Here is an 8,093-nt window from a genome sequence, read left to right as displayed (position 1 = left end):
CTATAAAGTTGTCATGAAAAAGAAAACTCAAACAGAAACTTTCACCCGCTCCTTCCATGTTTTCCAATTTTTTTGCACAGTCTTCATTATGTTTTTTGAAAAATGGGTGGAAAAATTTGTTCACTCCCATATCCAATGTGAAAGGAATCTTTCAAAGGTCTGATGAAACAGAAAGTGCTTTAGGGCAGTCTGTTCATTCAAAATTAGGATTACCTGTAACAGTGCTATGGATCTGCTGCAAAACTTGTGTCTGATGCTGAAAAAATCTTCATGCTCTGCTTTATTAGCTTTCTATAAGAGAACATTAGAGATGCTGTTCAAAGCTGGTGTTTGGAATTACAATAGCCACATTAAAATGCCACAGACCAGGCAGATCTTGTGCAAAAGAAGTGAAGCGGCCTTTAAGTACTTTTGTGGCTGTCCAGAAATCTGTATCAACCTCTCATCTGGAAAGCAAATCGTTAGCATGAACTCCTCATTGTGGTTTAGAAAATCCACAAAAGAAAAGTTTTCTTCAAAACTGACATGCTTAGGGCCTGAGGACTGAAACAATTTCCTTCCCATCAACACATTTTTTTTCTGTAGCCTTAGGAAGATATGGCTCTGCTCATCACACTTTCAAAGAGTATATGCAGACAGATAAGTATCAGCAGAGTGATGGAGCAACAGGAAAGGTGAATCCTGAAACTGAAAGCATCTGCATAGCCCCACTCCAGAGTCTTAGACAGCACCTGAGGCTCTCTGTGGGCCTCCAGAGGGATCTCCATGAGGCAGGCCAGGCCCAGCCCTGTCCCAGCCCTGTCCAGCCATGAGCAGAACATCTGGGAACACCAAGCGCAGCCCCCATTCTCAGGATTGAGCACCTTCCTGGGGATGGTGATGGGATGAGGCCAGAATGGGCTGAAAGCCCAGCTCAGCAAATCCCACGGGTGGGCAGGGCAGGGCTGTGGTGAGCTGGAAGCAGCCCCTGCTGGGAGTCACTGGGGCAGGGGATGATGGCTCCGGCTGGGTGACGTGGGATCCTGGACCTGCTCTCAGGGTATGGGCAGAAGGCACCTCAATTATTCTGCAGTATCTCATCACTATATCACTGCTTTATAAAATCTTTTCATCCCATACTCAGTATTTAAGTTTTATGATTGATTATTTTACAAGTGCCAAGATTTTCCAGGAATACTTGTGAGGAACAAGCAGAAGTACAGTCAAATAAAACTGCTATGAAAAATTGAGTATCAAATGAAAGTAAACTTTTTTTCTTCCAGAGTTAATTTACTACAGAAACAGAATTGTAGAGTCCACACAAAAGCACAGAACACAATGCAGAGATGAAGGATGATAAGCACAAGATATAAATTAAAAGTTTTAAGGTAAAAAATAGACAGAAGTTCAGATAAATGTAATACTTGCAAACACAAAATGTTCAAAAGACATATTGAGATATGAAAGATAGTTGTTATATTTGGGATATTCAACTATATCAAACCAAATTTATGAATGTCATACATATTTTTAGGCCTGAGTAGAGACTATATCCATTCTTCAATAGGTAAATATTTCTTAAAAGAGTTAGGGTGAGTAAAAGGTAATTAAGAAATACCCTTAGAAAAACTAAGATTTATGCAAGCTATTAATTAATATCTCTGAAAATTATATAAATACGAATATAGGAATGGTTAAGTACAGGTGCATTTTGCTGTCCTAAAAAGGTAACATTTTTGAGTTTGACCTGTTTCAAGGAACCTGGTACATAGTGGATTGTAGTAACATGATCCAAATAAGGAGATTTATGATTAAAAGTTGCAATAAAATAGTGCAAATAGCAAAAGATAGAGCCATATACATTAAATTTTAGCTGCATCAGACAAAGACAATATTTTTGACATTATTATATAGCTGATAGGAAAGACAATAGTAGGGGAACTTATCAAATATATTAGACATCTATACACTACTGAAAAGTGTATCAAGAAGAAACAACAATGACTAGAAATCTTAAAGCACAAACAAAGCTTTATTGGCCTCTCAGAGACGTGATGGCCTAAATCAGAGATATAAAAAGACAGGTAGGAATAAAATTAAGCTTTTTATTATATGATGAAAATATTCATGCTTTCTCTGTATTTCAGAAGGAAGAGAGAAGCAGACCTGTTAAAAGCCTTCATAAAGGATAAAAAGGGGAACAGAACAAAATAGCATCATAGTAAGAGAGAATAAGACTGATGCATCTTATTTCACATACCTAATACCTGAAGGATATGGCCTTCTGGCAAAAGGAGAATGTCTGCTACACAAGCATTATAAATAGACCCAGTCTACCAATAAATTATTGAGGCCAATGTTGAAGCAGATATTTTTCTACAAATGCTGAGAGAACATAGGCTGTGCTATGTGAAAGATGGATCTGAATAAAGGGAAAGAAGCATTTGGAAACATGGCATTTATGTGAAACTGTCAAAAAGTATCAAGTTAATAATTCTGTACAAATTAATGTAAAAGTGGAGCACAAACATAGTGATAGATTAAAATTACAAACTTTAGCCAGGAAGATGGGCTTCCATTAAAAGGGTTTCTAAAGAAAATAAGGAAATAGTATTAAGTGTCACATTATTAATATTGGTAATAATAGTACAGAATGAGACTACAAATCAGAAGGACTCTAAGAGTGGGATGTAGTTTTATAACCACAAGCAGATAAACTGGAAAAAACACAATGGAGTAAAACTAGTGATGAATGGCTTACAAGTTAGACTTATGAAGAATTGCAGGAAGAAGTTGAATGGGTCAAGAAAATAAACTAGCAAAGAGTAGTTAGATCACCAAGAATTCTTTTTTTTTTTAATTACGTGTATGACTTCCTTTTCAAGTCTACAAAATGTGAACTGAAAAGTGAAATGTTCAGCATGTAATGGGAAGATTCAGATAGATGCTAGTTAATCAGTTAGGTATTATTAAGAATTTAGAATATCTTTCAAACATTTCAGTTTGGGGACAAGTTTTCTCACTAGGTTCTGCAATTCTAATAATTTCAGGATTAGATAAAAAAATAGATGTTATTCTCTAATCCTGAAATTCTTGATAGAACAATTTTATTTATTTAAATAAGCATTAATGTATGATTTTTCCTGCATCTAGAAGACAAATTACTCTATATTGTGAATTGGTTTGTTTTTCTATTAAAGCTGAAGAGTCAGAGATTAAAATTCTGATTTCTCTGCTGGAAGTATATGATTGGTTTTGTATCAAAATTCTAAGACAGTCTCTGTCAATTCTTGAATTCTGAGATACTAGAACAAAGCCATGTATGAATAACATGCATGGGAATTGTGAGAGTAAAAGGCTCCAAAATGAATAGTCATTCCAAGAGTGATATGAGAATGATAGTGCAGTTGATATAATTCAGTGCAAATCAATGTATTTCCACAGAAGAAAATGCACTCCAATCAAGAACCTGGTTCAGACATATATCCCGTAGTTTTGTCACATTAATAAATAATAATAATTTAGTAAAACAGGGATTAAAAAAAACATATATAATATGTTCATATTATATTTTGTATGCTTCTACTAATACATATTCATGCTTTGTATTATATAAATTAATCCACTGTGCTCCACTGCATTACATTTCACACCTCTCTATTCTTGCTATATTTTTCTCTCTTCCCCTGTTTCTCATATGCACACACCTCCTTATGTGCTCACTTTCATGTGTATATTTCTGGCACAAATATTATTTTCAAATGGGAGAGAAAACAGGGTGGTTGGAAACCCAAGGGAAGTATTCACAGTTCAGCTACCCAGAGAATTATAAATTCCTGAATCATGGCACTGGTACAGTTTTCTAGCAGCAAATACACTTGAAAGTATATAAAGTGAAATGTGTTTGGAAGTTCATAAGCAGGAGCCTTATACTAGTGTTAGCATTTTACACAAAATACTGAATTTCAATCAGAAATATCAGATAATGGATGAAGAATATTGGCACATCTGTCTTGAGGTCTCTATAAAGTATTCAAAGGAATCCCAAGTCTGCAAGAGTTACACTATTTCTACTTTTTCTTTTACATATGAAAACATGGCATCTTTTCAATACTCAAAAACATTTAAGATTTATTTTAACATCTACAATCTTTGATTGCTTCTTGATTCCCATAAAAGATCATATTTTTATTTCTCATAGTTCACAGATCAAAAGCTGGTTCATAGATCAGAAAATTATTTGTGATGAACTTTTTCCTTGATTCATAGTGAAGTAAAATAAATAAAAATTTTGCATCCCAGAAGGCTTTTCTGTAAATTAAATAGTTTATATTAGATTCATCTCAAGCTTGAGTCTGTATTTTAAATTGACATCTTTTGCATACTCATTTGAAAAGCACATTTGAATACGATAGGGATTTGCTAAGAATCTCTCCTATCTAAAATTCTCTTGCTTTTTAATTTTCTCATTCTAGAGAAAATCTAACACCAGCAGCTTTATTTGAGATTCAAAATACTTTGCCTTGTATTATGCTTTAAATAGTAATGAAACTTAGAAACAGAAAACAGTGCTATGTTCTGGCCTTGATGTTCAGCTCAATTCAGTCCTAACTGCAATCTACAAGCAGTATATTCATCATTGTTGTGCTAGGAATTTTGTTTGCATTGGTTTGTTTCATTTCTGACAATAACTTAAGACTGATTTATAAGGTTCTCCAAAATGTTTTGAAGAATATGAGATGTAGGTAAGTAGACATATCTAGTGACTCTACAGTCATCTAACATAAATATCTCAGGCAGAAAGTGTTTCAGTATTTTCCACCAAATAGAAATTCACCTTTCTTTGTCTTGCCTTTATGTAATTTTCCTAATAGCAGGCAAGATTGTAGCTAGAAGATTTCTAAAGGCATTCAATATGAGCATAATTTTTACTTCTCAAAATTTTAGTCAGCTCACTTAAAATAAGAGGAAATTAGTATTTTGCCAATGGTTACTTGTTCATTATCTGTTTATTCAAATGAAAATACTGCTACTATATTTTGATAAAGTTGTTCATTTCCTGCGACAGTATTAATCCAAGCCTCTTTTTTACCACCCATCTTAAATTTTCTTCAAGTTCTGTTCAAATTTCTCTATGATTAAATATGTATTTTGAAAATATATCAAAGTTTTGATCATATTCTAGTACCTTAGCCAAGGGAAAGAACTTGTCTCTTGCTCTGTGGTAGAAATACTAACCCCTTCCTAAAATCCCATTTTACGTCATTGCAGAATTGTGTGTATATATAGAGATAGAGAGTCACAGATATTCTGAAAAGGCAACTCACAGGATATCTGATTTTCAGCTAAATTAGTTTATTTTCAAAACCTCTGTCTTTGAAAAACTTATTCTTCTTTAGATTCAAACATGTTCAAATTTGCAAAAATATCTAGTTTTCTAGATGCAAAATTGGATCTAAGGGTAGAACACAAACTGTAGTGCTGAAACGCGGATGAAAACTCAAACCCCACAGTTCCAATAAAGATTTGTAGGGAATGGGTATGGTTATTCAAGCACTGGATGCAGGTGGGGACTCATTGCCCTTCAATGGACATGCGCACCTCTGAGAACTCCCGATCCTTTTTTATTACCCTTACTAATTTCCATATGCATAGAATTTCACAGTAAGTTCATGCATATTAATTATGCTGATTTGGCATTACACTTACAGCTAGTTACACTTGTACTCAGTTTTTGTCAGAAAGTACAGAAAGAACTCCTAGGTCACTCTGCCCTGTCTCTTTCAAGGTCCGAGGAGTCTTTCTTATCTCTTATCTTTTAGTGTAGAAATTTGCATTCTTTCCCCTTAGCTGGGGTAGTTTTGCTTAATGCTGCAGTTACCAGACTAAACAACATATTTAGCAAGCTCAAAGCAGCACATTTCACCTAAATCCAAATGGATTTCTACCCTGTTAAATTTTCACTGTCTCAGTGGTGATGAGGTTATAGTTCAGACTGCAATCTCAAATTTTCACAGCTACTTACATAATGTAGAAGGCAGAAGAAAGGCTAAATGCAAAATCACAATTCTTACTACCTATGGCACTTGTATAAATTTTCTTTCCAAATTGCTCTGTAGGGTGTTATGCTTTCAGGCAGACTTCCCCTTCTCAAGAATTTAATTTGAGCTAGATTAATGTCCTTTTTCTCTTGCTGATGTCCTATGTTACCTATTCTGTATTCAGTGTAGGTCCCCAATTTAGATGTCTATTTCCTCTGAAAACACTCTAAATCAAGGAAAATAAGACAAAAGTAAGATTCTATAGTAGCTTTCCTGAAATATTCCTTCCCTGCTGGACAGAAGAGAAAAAATGACTCATAGTTTGACTTGAGGTATTTTAATAAAGCAAAAGTTTGCACATGCACAAGGAAAGAGGGAAATAAAAAGGGCTGTTATCTGCTTCCCATCAGCAAGGAATGCTCAGCCACATCCTGGGAAGCAGGACCTCAGCACACACTCCAGAAGCCTGCTCCAGAAGGCAAACTTCACAAACAAATACCACTATGCCCCTATGCCTTTCCTTACCTTTTATATCTGAGCTGGCATCACCTGGTATGGAATATCCCTGTGGTTAATTTGGGTCAGCTGGCCTGGGTGTGTCCTTTCCCAGCATTTTTCCCAATTAGCAGCCCCTTGATGGGCTGGGAATGTCAGAGGGATAGCCCTGATGCTGTGCCAGCACTGCTCAGCTGTAGCCAAAGCACCTTTTATCCACACCTTTCCTGCTACCAATGAAAAGCACAGCGCTGTGAGGCTCCATGGGAAAATGAGCCCTAGCTCAGCCAGACCCAATACGTGTTTGAGGACAAACTGGGTATAGGCTGACTTCTCTAGAACACCTGGAAGCAGTGAAGGAGTAAAAACAATATGAGTGGTATGTATTGAAAAGAACTTGACATTTTATTAGTTTTATGTGATAAAAGAGAAGATTTTGAAGAAAGGATCTGTGAGCAGGTGTTGATTTTTTATTTTATCTTGATTTCTTGTTGGTGTCAATACTCAAGGCAATTTTACAAATTTCATTCTGGTGTTTTTTCCTTCCTTTGTGGGTATTGCCTATATGACGTCTGTTTTGTCATCTTGCAAAAGATATTGATCTAGTATTGAAGAAAGAGAATTTAATTATTTCCTGATTTTTAAAATTAACATTTCACTTCTGCCAGGTTAAGAAATAAATAAATGTTAAACTTTTTTTTTTTCTCTCTTGGCTATGTACTTCCATATCTGGAATATACTATATACTACTATATCCTGGAAAGGATATGAGCTTTTCCTTTAGAGAGTGACAAAGGGATGATATAATCCATGTATAAAGCAAATAGTTGTAAAGTTGTTGTTATAGCAAATAGCTGTAATAGTTGTAAAGTAACTCTATTTTTATATGCAATATATTAAAACTATGTTGTTTCCTGTTTTGGTCTCAACAGCAGGTCTCTAGCAACTGGTATTTGAAACAAAGATTTAATGTCTGATATTCCATGCAAAAATATAGTGTGTATGTTTCTGAAGTACCCAAGCTGGCTTCTCTCAAGTAGTTTTTAAGCTCTAAGGAGACATGAATGCATGTTTCTGTCATTCTTCTTCCTCTCCTGTTATTTGTAGCAAATGTTCTTTGATTTCTCTTTCTTTAGAAAAGACAGGTGTTTGTAATAAGGAAAGTGCAGCCAAGATATTTTTTTATTTTAAAATCTCATCTTTATAACATCGCTTGAGAAATTTACAAAATAAAACTGAACCCAAAATCTATTAAGGGAGAAAGTAGTCTTAATGGAATTTTAAACTTAGCTTGAGCTTTGTTGTTGGACTCACACTGTCAAATCAATTAAATAAATTTTTAAAAATTAGTGGTAGATGGATCTACTACTAAGGTTTGAGTCTAATATATTTATGGTGTCAAAAGCTGTTAATTTTTTCTGTCTAACCCATCCATTCTACCAAACACTACAATAACCCTTGTAGACTTCAGCATTTAAAAAAGTATAGAACTATTTTTGCTGATGTGGAAAAAATTCATAAAATGTTGTTTGTGTCATGTTTAGTTCATTGGTGACACCAAATGTAAGTCAGGATATC

This window comes from Lonchura striata, chromosome 6 (genome assembly GCF_046129695.1).
Source record: "Lonchura striata isolate bLonStr1 chromosome 6, bLonStr1.mat, whole genome shotgun sequence".
Lineage (NCBI taxonomy): Eukaryota > Metazoa > Chordata > Aves > Passeriformes > Estrildidae > Lonchura > Lonchura striata.
The sequence above is the reverse complement of the archived record's forward strand: the minus strand, read 5'-3'. Positions refer to the sequence as shown.